This window comes from Fundulus heteroclitus, unplaced genomic scaffold, assembly GCF_011125445.2.
Source record: "Fundulus heteroclitus isolate FHET01 unplaced genomic scaffold, MU-UCD_Fhet_4.1 scaffold_40, whole genome shotgun sequence".
Classification (NCBI taxonomy): Eukaryota; Metazoa; Chordata; class Actinopteri; order Cyprinodontiformes; family Fundulidae; genus Fundulus; species Fundulus heteroclitus.
The window spans coordinates 451,234-462,971 of NW_023396813.1; positions in this window are offsets into that span (position 1 = coordinate 451,234).

An 11,738-nucleotide genomic window follows, 5' to 3' on the forward strand; every position below is an offset into this window, starting at 1 on the left:
CTCCCCCCGCCCAAAGGAAGAATTTTACACACACACAGCTCTCCCCAGCCAAGGAGGAACCACACACACACAGCTCTCCCCAGCCAAGGAGGAACCACACACACACAGTTCTTCCACTCCCCTCCCTCCTTTCGGAGCACAGCTGAGAGAGAGCACAGGGCCCCGCCCGTGGAGAGACACACGAATATCTGAAAGGAAAGAGTTCAGTCTGGAGGGATTTCTTTGTTTCTGCGAGAGAAGTTAACCCTGTGGTACCTCTTAATTTTGTTTTTTTAACTTGGTTTAACTAAACTAATACAGAGAAAAATGGCAAACATTCCTGTCGTTATTATTGGGTTAAAACACCCTGAATATGCTTAAAAAATTTCGAAAATATCTAAGAAGTGGAACAAAAGAACACAGAAGTTAAACTCGCCCTGGCCTGAAACAGGCAGTTTTGACACGTCTCTTTGTGAGCAAGTGGAAGTCATAGTTATGGATTACAAAGCAAACAATAATACTAAAAAAGAAAAGAGAAACGTGACCTCGAGCTGAAGATTTTAAATCTCTTCAAAGAGGAAGGTGAGGCTTATAGAAGTAGAAATAGATGGAAATGAAACAGCAGTCTGTAAATGATAAGGCAAAAAATTCAAAAGCTGCGGGAATCTATCCGTCAATATTATGGGAGATTTCAAGTACAAGAACAAGAATTCTCTGATCATAGATGCAGGAGATGGAACTGAGGGGGGTTCTACAGCACATAAAGAGGTTATGACGAAGGCCTCGCATATCAGTGTTGCGAACACAGGAGGATTGCTTTACCAAAAAGATCCGGCCCTACTAAACATATATTCGTCTGTGCATAAGTCAGGATCTCCAGCTACTTCAGTTGCAACACATCAGAATAATGCAGGCCCAATAAACTCAGATTCCCCTGTAAATGCGGATAATCTGGCACCTAAGCATTGCAGTACCACAAAGAAAACATCTGAGGATCCGAGAAGGTCGTTGACTCTGAAGCCTATGGGTGGAGTGGATTGATATGCAGACTACGCTGGGAAGCAAAAGGGTGATTCATTTTAGGTAAACCTAGATTACGAAGGGTTAGATTTGAAAAGAGAAATTGATCGTACCATAAGTACGATCAATTTCAAGAGTTGTAACAGGAAATCGAAGAGGAAGCCATAAGACAAAATATTGTACCAGGAAATCCCAGCGAGCTCTTAGTGGAAAATCCACTTATAGCAGAACAAGGGGCAGTGAAAGACCCTGGAGTAGGAACACAAGCCACTACTGGAAGGAGAAGTGATTTTAATTTGAGATACAGACCCAATATACATTCACCTGATAGATACACAGATAACAAACAGTTACCAATACTTGTAAAAGGGAACGTTGCAAACTACGTTCCATGGACAAGTCAAGACTTGGTCGGAATGGTTGCAAAATTGCCAGAAATTTACGAGGGTGCCAGCAAGTGGATAAAGGTGTTTGAAGAGCAAACTGTGGGGAAAATGCTAGCAATCGGCGTTTTAAAGGCTGTTTTTGCACAGTGCATGGGAACACATGCTATGGAAAACGTCTTAAAGGAACGTTTTGCGTGGATGCTCCAACAGAGAGCGGATGGAATCAGATTCAATTTATTTCGCACAGCCCTGTGGGAAGCACTGCGGAAGAAATTTCAAACGAAAATTGATCCGAAGGCATTAAAAGCGAATCCCATTGATGCCACAGAAAACCCAGCCACTTACATCACAAAGCAGATGAAAAGATGGAAACAGGAAACAGAAGAGGAAATTGATAAAAGCCCTGTGCTGACAACTCTGTTCCGGAACTCCATCGTTGAAGCAATGCCTGGTCCAGTGAGAAGCAGGCTCGAGGATGTGGTGGCTCTGACGTCAATGCCTCACAGAGAGTTCCATGATCATGTGATACATGCAGTGGAGAAGTACAGAAGAGAAGTAATAACGCTTGCAGAACAACATAAAAACATACAAATAAAACTGGCACAAATGCAGCTTGGAGAACTGTTGGGACAAAACAAAGCCAAGACTGAAGCCACAATGATTAAAGCAACTGAACATGTAACCCCACCTCAAGGTTTTTCGAAACCTGTACCTGATGTGACAAATCAGGCACAAAGGAGTTTTCTGGCTCCTCAATCCACCCAGCTGCAACAACCGGTAGTTAACGTCTATCCTCAAGCATTTAACTATCCTCAAGCATTTCATGCCTGGTGCACCTGGAATAATGGGAGCATGTTGGACATGTAATGAACTTGGACATTGTGCCGAGTATTGCCCAAGAGGCAACAATACCTACCGTAGGCAATCACGTGGCTGGTTCTGTCCAGGTCCGACAAAACATCCTGTAAACCCACCAAATTTTGGTTACTAGGGGGGCCCAGAGAACCTTTCAGGGGAGAACCAGTGCCCAATCGTAACGGACGGCGCTGAAAATGAACCTATGTTAAAAATTCTAATTGAAGAAAAAGAAACACTGATGCTGGTCAATACAGGAGCAGCTTACATGTGTGTAAGTCCAAATTATGCAAAGCATCTCCCCATGTCTGATAAATTCATTTCAACATTGGGGTTCTTGGGAATAAGACAGCTAATACAAATGACAGCTCCTGTACGACTGGCAACTGATGAGGATGAAATAAAAATACCAATTCTGGTCTCTGACCAAACATCAATTAACCTGCTGGGAAGAGATGCATTGTGCAGGATGAAACTGAAAATTTGGTGTTCTCCTCAGGGTTTGTATGATGATAAAACAGGTCTGGATTTTCAAATGTACATGCAAACACATGAAGCTAATGTTTATTGGCTAGGAGACATTTTAGGCCCAATTGAAGATGTAGTCACTAACTGGGGCCGGTACATCAAAGCTCAAATTCCAGAAGTCAGAAAACCTTTTCTAGATTACCACTGCACCATATTCTATGACAATTCGAAGAGCACGGAGTTTGAAGAAAAATGGGACATTTCTACAAAAGGCAGAACTGTAAATCTTGAAACACAATGCATTGTTATTGGAAACCAAGGGACAGCTTTAAATGTGAAACAAAATGATTTAATTTCAGAGTGGTACAATGTTTCAGAATCAGTACCACACATTACATTGTTTGTTAATAAAGGATTTCATGCAAAAGATCTGGGACCAATGATGAAACTTGCAACTGAGACAACATGGGAAGACACAGACAATCCATCAATTTCACAATCACGTGATGGAACAATGATCAAGATCTTATGTGAAGCGACAATGACAGCAAAACCACAAGTTGTGACAGTGCCTGTTGATGTTAAAGATCAGTCTGAGGAAAATGGTTCCTCTACAGATCAACCATTAATGCAGGACATGCTAAAAAATGTCTCTGAGCACTTATGGTCCAAACATGACACAGATGTGGGCTTAATAAAATCTGCAGAGCCAGTCTCGGTTCATCATTTCTGCTTATAACTTTTTGTTCTCTCACTTTTCCTCATGGTAGGTACATCTTGTAATGAATCACGGCAGCGGACCCAGAATTCAGCCAGACCAGCAGAGGTTCTTAAAAAAGGGATTTATTTAACAAAAGGCAGAACAATGCAAAAAGGACTGAATAATCAAAAAGACTAATAAAAAACATCCAGAACTTCATAGGAACAGAAACTGACTGGTAACATGACAAAATAACTCTGGAAGGGATAAACTTGGTCAAAATTCCAAAAACAAACATCAGATCAGGATTGACTCACCCAAAAACATGACAAGACCAACAAGACGACCTGGCACTGATGTCTGGTCTCAACAGTATATATGGAGGTGGAGGCAGGTGAAACTGGAGAGAGGTGATTGCAGCAGGGGTGGAGTTAGGCAGGTGTGCAGAGTAAGTAATTAGACCAGACATCAGTGCTGAGGCTCAAAACAAGAACAGAGCAGAAACCAAACCTAAAAAGCTGAGAGGACAAATGGACAGAAACAAACTACACCAGACCTTATAAGAAACAAAACAATCCCGAAGTCCGTCCGTCCGTCCGTCCGTCCGTCCGTCCGTTCGTCTTCTTCCGCTTATCCGGGGTCGGGTCGCGGGGGTAGCAGCTTCAGTAGGGAGGCCCAGACGTCCCTCTCCCCGGCCACTTGGGCCAGCTCCTCAGGAGGAATCCCAAGGCGTTCCCAGGCCAGCCGGGAGACATAGTCCCTCCAGTGTGTCCTGGGTCTTCCCCTGGGCCTCCTCCCGGTGGGACGTGCCCGGAACACCTCACCAGGGAGGCGTCCAGGAGGCATCCTGACCAGATGCCCAAACCACCTCAACTGGCTCCTCTCGACGTGGAGGAGCAGCGGCTCTACTCTGAGTCCTCCCCGGATGACTGAGCTCCTCACCCTATCTCTAAGGGAGAGCCCAGACACACTACTGAGAAAACTCATTTCAGCCGCTTGTATCCGGAATCTCGTTCTTTCGGTCACGACCCAAAGCTCGTGACCATAGATGAGGGTTGGAACGTAGATCGACCGGTAAATCGAGAGCTTGGCCTTTTGGCTCAGCTCTCTCTTCACCACAACGGATCGGTAGAGCGCCTGCTTCACAGCAGACGCTGCACCAATCCGCCTGTCGATCTCCCGCTCCATCCTCCCCTCATTCGTGAACAAGACCCCAAGATACTTGAACTCCTCCACTAGGGGCAGCACATCCTCCCCAACCCGGAGAAGGCACTCTACCCTTTTCCGGTTCAAGACCATGGTCTCGGATTTGGAGGCACTGATTTTCATCCCGGCCGCTTCGCACTCGGCTGCGAACTGCTCCAGTGAGAGCTGTAGATCACGCCCTGATGAAGACAATAGGACCACGTCATCCGCGAATAGCAGAGACGCAATCTTAAGGCCACCGAAACGGATCCCCTCAACACCTTGGCTGCGCCTAGAAATTCTGTCCATAAAAGTTATGAACAGAATCGGTGACAAAGGGCAGCCTTGGCGGAGTCCAACTCTCACCGGAAACGAGTCCGACTTACTGCCGGCAGTGCGGACCAGACTCTGACACCGGTCGTACAGAGACCTGACAGCCCTTATTAAAGGGTCCGGTACTCCATACTCCCGGAGTACCCCCCATAGGATCCCTCGGGGGACACGGTCGAATGCCTTCTCCAGATCCACAAAGCACATGTAGACTGGTTGGGCAAACTCCCATGCCCCCTCCAGAATCCTGCTGAGGGTATAGAGCTGGTCCAGTGTTCCACGGCCAGGACGAAAACCACACTGCTCTTCCTGAATCCAAGATTCGACTATCCGATGGACCCTCCTTTCCAGAACCCCCAAATAGACCTTACCAGGGAGGCTTAAGAGTGTGATTCCCCTGTAGTTGGAACACACCCTCCGGTCCCCCTTTTTAAATAGTGGGACCACCACCCCAGTCTGCCAATCCAGGGGAACTGCCTGGACGCAATGTTGCAGAGCCGCGTTAACCAACACAGCCCCACAACATCCAGAGCCTTAAGGTACTCAGGGCGAATCTCATCCACCCCCGGGGCCTTGCCACCGAGGAGCTTTTTAACAACCTCGGCAACCTCAGCACCAGAGATGGGAGAACCTGACCCAGAGTCCTCAGGCTCTGCTTCCGCAATGGAAGACGTGTTGGTGGGATTAAGGAGGTCTTCGAAGTATTCCGCCCACCGAAACACAACATCCCGAGTCGAGGTCAGCAGCACACCACCCCCACTGTAAACAGTGTTGGTACTGCACTGCTTCCCCCTCCTGAGACGCCGTATAGTGGACCAGAATCGCTTCGAAGCCGTACGGAAGTCTTTCTCCATGGCCTCTCCGAACTCTTCCCACGCCCGAGTTTTTGCCTCGGCGACCAGCCGAGCCGCCTGCCGCTTCGACTGCCGGTACACATCAGCTGCTTCTGGAGTCCCACAGGCCAAAAAAGCCCGATAGGACTCCTTCTTCAGCTTGACGGCTTCCCTCAGCGCTGGTGTCCACCAGCGGGTTCAAGGGTTGCCGCCGCGACATGCACCGACAACCTTGCGGCCACAGCTCCGACTAGCCGCCTCAGCAATAGAGGCGTGGAACATGGTCCATTCAGACTCAATGTCCCCCGCCTCCCTCGGGACGTGTTTGAAGTTCTCCCGGAGGTGGGAGTTAAAGCTCCGCCTCACAGGGGACTCTGCCAGACGTTCCCAGCAAACCCTCACAGTACGTTTGGGCCTGCCCGGTCGGACCGGCTTCCTCCCCCGCCATCGGAGCCAACTCACCACCAGGTAGTGGTCGGTGGAGAGCTCCGCCCCTCTCTTCACCCGAGTGTCCAAGACATGCGGCCGCAGGTCAGATGAAACGACAACAAAGTCGATCATTGAACTGCGACCTAGGGTGTCCTGGTGCCAAGAGCACATATGGACACCCTTATGCTTGAACATGGTGTTTGTGATGGACAATCCATGACGAGCACAGAAGTCCAACAACAAAACACCACTCGAGTTCAGATCAGGTGGGCCATTCCTCCCAACCACGCCCCTCCAGGTCCCACTGTCATTGCCCACGTGAGCATTGAGGTCCCCCAGCAAAACGAGGGAGTCCCCAGGAGGGGCACTCTCCAGTACCCCTTCCAAGGACTCCAAAAAGGGTGGGTAATCTGAACTGCTGTTTGGCGCATAAGCGCAAACAACAGTCAGAACCCGTCCCCCCACACGAATGCGGAGGGAGGCCACCCTCTCGTTCACCGGGGAAAACCCCAACGTGCAGGCACCGAGATGGGGGGCAACAAGTATGCCAACCCCAGCTCGGCGCCTCTCACCATGGGCAACTCCAGAGTGGAAGAATGTCCAGCCCCTCTCAAGGAGACTGGTTCCGGAGCCAGAGCGGCGCGTCGAGGTGAGTCCGACTATCTCTAGTCGGAACCTCTCGACCTCGCGCACAAGCTCAGGCTCCTTCCCCACCAGAGAGGTGACATTCCACATCCCAAGAGCCAGCTTCTGCAGCCGAGGATCGGAACGCCAAGGTCCCCGCCCTCTACTGCTACCCGTTACACAATGCAACTGACCCCTTTGGCCCCTCCAACAGGTGGTGAGTCCGTCGGAAGACAATCCCGAAGTATAAAACTAAAACAGAAGATAAAGCCAAGACTAACACGGATGACCAAAACAGGATAAACTAACTGTAAACAAGCAAAACAGGAACCTAGACAAGACAAAACTCAAAGCAGCCAGAGAACCTAAGGCAGGAGAGTAAACAAACCAAAACAGAACCTAGAATATTACAGAGCCCCTCCCTCAAGGGCGGATTCCAGACGCCCTCCAACATCTACAGGCGTCCAAAGAAAACAAGACAGACTGGGCGGGTGGAGGGGGTTCCAGGATGGAGGGCCAACGTCTGAAACAGAAAGCTGTTAATGAGGTCAAAAAAAACACAACTCCAAACAGAAAACAACCCTAAAAGGGCGAACCAGCCAAACTCTGTGCGGCAGTCGCGGAGGCCGACCCCCGGCGTGGCAGACCCCGGCGTGGCAGAGCATCAGAAAGCAGAGCAGGGCTTTCGGCGGCCGGCGTCGGAGCAGGGCTTTCGGCGGCCGGCGTCGGAGCAGGGCTTTCGGCGGCCGGCGTCGGAGCAGGGCCTTGGGCGGCCGGCGTCCTCCTGGACCACCTCCTCGCAGGGCTTGAGGACACAGAGCGGAGGCGGGTCCTCCTGGACCACCTCCTCGCAGGGCTTGAGGACACAGAGCGGAGGCGGGTCCTCCTGGACCACCTCCTCGCAGGGCTTGAGGACACAGAGCGGAGGCGGGTCCTCCTGGACCACCTCCTCGCAGGGCTTGAGGACACAGAGCGGAGGCGGGTCCTCCTGGACCACCTCCTCGCAGGGCTTGAGGACACAGAGCGGAGGCGGGTCCTCCTGGACCACCTCCTCGCAGGGCTTGAGGACACAGAGCGGAGGCGGGTCCTCCTGGACCACCTCCTCGCAGGGCTTGAGGACACAGAGCGGAGGCGGGTCTTCCTGGACCACCTCCTCGCAGGGCTTGAGGACACAGAGCGGAGGCGGGTCTTCCTGGACCACCTCCTCGCAGGGCTTGAGGACACAGAGCGGAGGCGGGTCCTCCTGGACCACCTCCTCGCAGGGCTTGAGGACACAGAGCGGAGGCGGGTCCTCCTGGACCACCTCCTCGCAGGGCTTGAGGACACAGAGCGGAGGCGGGTCCTCCTGGACCACCTCCTCGCAGGGCTTGAGGACACAGAGCGGAGGCGGGTCCTCCTGGACCACCTCCTCGCAGGGCTTGAGGACACAGAGCGGAGGCGGGTCCTCCTGGACCACCTCCTCGCAGGGCTTGAGGACACAGAGCGGAGGCGGGTCCTCCTGGACCACCTCCTCGCAGGGCTTGTGCGGAGGCAGGTCCTCCAGGACTCCCTCTCGGGACTTGGGCAGAGGCGGGCCCTCCTGCACAGGCTCGGGGACCGAAGCGTCAGTCAGTCCCTCAGAAACCGATTCAGAAGCTGGGGCGTCGGCCGGACCCTCGGGGACAGACACAAGTGCCGAGGCGTCGGCCGGACCCTCGGGGACAGCCTTAGGAGCGGGTCGGCTCCGGGAAAAGGTCAGGACGAAGCTCCTGCACCACCTCCGCACTGACCTCCAGAAAAAAATCCGGGTCTGGATGGCACCGCTGCGGGGGAGTGTTGCTGCCAAGGAGGTGACGTCTGGGACCATACCCGGGAGGGCAGAGCACCAGCCTAGAACCCTCAAATGCTCCCTTCATTACAGCTCTGCAGGGAACAGGGCCCTCTGAATGCTGCAGACTTATGTAAACACTTAAAAAGATGAGCAGGAAAAAGGCAAAAAATAAATGAACTTACTGATCTGGCGATGGGTCCAAAAACTGGCCAGGTCGTACTGTAATGAATCACGGCAGCAGACCCAGAATTCAGCCAGACCAGCAGAGGTTCTTAAAAAAGGGATTTATTTAACAAAAGGCAGAACAATGCAAAAAGGACTGAATAATCAAAAAGACTAATAAAAAACATCCAGAACTTCATAGGAACAGAAACTGACTGGTAACATGACAAAATAACTCTGGAAGGGAAAAACTTGGTTAAAATTCCAAAAACAAACATCAGATCAGGATTGACTCACCCAAAAACATGACAAGACCAACAAGACGACCTGGCACTGATGTCTGGTCTCAACAGTATATATGGAGGTGGAGGCAGGTGAAACTGGAGAGAGGTGATTGCAGCAGGGGTGGAGTTAGGCAGGTGTGCAGAGTAAGTAATTAGACCAGACATCAGTGCTGAGGCTCAAAACAAGAACAGATCAGAAACCAAACCTAAAAAGCTGAGAGGACAAATGGACAGAAACAAACTACACCAGACCTTATAAGAAACAAAACAATCCCGAAGTATAAAACTAAAACAGAAGATAAAGCCAAGACTAACACGGATGACCAAAACAGGATAAACTAACTGTAAACAAGCAAAACAGGAACCTAGACAAGACAAAACTCAAAGCAGCCAGATAACCTAAGGCAGGAGAGTAAACAAACCAAAACAGAACCTAGAATATTACACATCTGGTCTGGCGTTCTGTTATCTCAGACATCATCCAGAGAAGACAGCTCACCCGCTATTATCATCTTATATAGAACAGATTACTAGATTAATGTGAGCTTCTGTGCTTTTTGTTTCTCTTGTTGTGTCTCTGCACTGTCTTCTGTAACCCCCAGTCGGTCGAGGCAGATGACCGTTCATACTGAGCCCGGTTCTGCCGGAGGTTTTTCCTTCCCACTAATGGGTGGTTTTTCTTTCCACTGTCGCTTCATGCTTGCTCAGTCTGAGGGATTGCTGCAAAGTCATAGACAATGCAGACGACTCTCCCTGTGGCTCTACGCTTCTCCAGGAGTGAATGCTGCTTGTCGGGACTTTGCAGCAATCAACTGGTTCCCTTATATAGGAAACTTTTGACCAATCTCTATAATATGATTGATTCTGACTTTGTAAAGAGCCTCGAGATGACATGTTTCATGAATTGGCACTATATAAATCAAATTTAATTGAATTGAATCTTTCAACCTCACACACCAGCTAAGGCACATTCCCCACTACAGAGGTGATATTTCATATCACGAGAGTAAGCTTCTGCAGCCAAGATCACCAAAGTCCTCGCCCACAGCCGCCACCCAACATACACAATGCACCTGGCCCCAGAGCGGGGCTCTGGTGACCCACATCCAGGCAAGGGAACACTGTTTCTGTTTATCTTATTCGTCATAAGGGATCTGTGGGCTGCACTTTGTTTGGTACCTCACCTTGGAACTGACTGCCTTGGGTGACCCTACTAAGGGCATAAAGCCCCTGATACCATAGCTCCTAGGATTATTGGGACACTAAAACCCCTCCACCTTGGTAAGGTGGATGAAAATAGAAAGCATAAGAATGGTGGAGGGTTTGCTACAATATTTCATGATTTACTAAACTGTAAGTGGGGTTTCCTTTTAAAATGTGACTGGTTAGGGTTAGAATATTTGGGAATTGAGATAAAAGGCTAGTTTAAAACTCTGACATTAACTATATACAACATATGCAAATAATTTCTTCAATGACTTCATAGAACCAATCCGCCTGTCGATCTCCCACTCCATCTTACCCTCTTTCGTGAACAAGACCCCAAGATACTTGAACTCCTCCAATAGGGGCAGTACATCCTCCGCCACCCGGAGGAGGCACTCTACCCTTTTCCGGTTCAAGACCATGGTCTCGGATTTGGAGGCACTGATTTCCATCCCGGCTGCGAACCGCTCCAGTGAGAGCTGTAGATCACGCCCTGATGAAGCCAATAGGATCACATCATCTGCGAATAGCAGAGACGCAATCCTAAGGCCACCAAAACGGATCCCCTCAACACCTTGGCTGCGCCTAGAGATTCTGTCCATTAAAGTTTTGAACAGAATCTGTGACAATGGGCAACCTTGGCGGAGTCCAACTCTCATAATCAAATGTGGTTTATTAAATATAACTCCCTCCAAAAAATCTTAGTTAATCAATTGATTTATGTTTATCAAATTGATTTATTTTGTCTCACAGAAACCTGGCTGCAAGAGGACTATTACTATCCCTCTAGTTATTTATATATCCACATTCCCATAACTATGGAACAAGGAGGAAAAGTAGCAACCATCTTTCAGTCTGATTTATTAATTAGGCACATGTAAATTAATAACTACAATTCCTTTGAACATTTAGCCCTTAGTTTCCATCATCCAAACTGCAAATCAATAAAACCTTGGTCCTTCCATTCCCTTAGCTCTCTGCAGTGATGACTTTAAAAAAATAAAAAATAAAATCACTTGCATCCTCCCAAACATGATTACCCCATCCTCAGTAAGTGAAGCAGAGTTGGCGGAACTTTTAGAATCTTATCAGTGTTTAAACTATTTAGACTCAGTAGAGCTTTTTAGTTATCTACAATTTTAGCTTCATCTAAAACTTAAAATTGTATGTTAGACCCAATCTCAACGAAGTTATTTAAAGAAGTATTCCCTTTGATTATTGCCCCAATTTTAGACATGATTAATCATTCCTTATTAAATCGATATGTACCACAGGCTTTTAAAGCAGCTTTTATTAAACCTTTACTTGAGAAACCTTCTCTTGCTCAATATGACCTAATAAATTACAAACCTATATCTAATCTTTTATCTAAATTTCTTAAGAAAGTAGTTGCTAATCAAGTATGTGAGTTTCAGTCAGGCTTCAGAGCTCAATATAGCACTGAAACACCTCTGGTGAAGATCACGA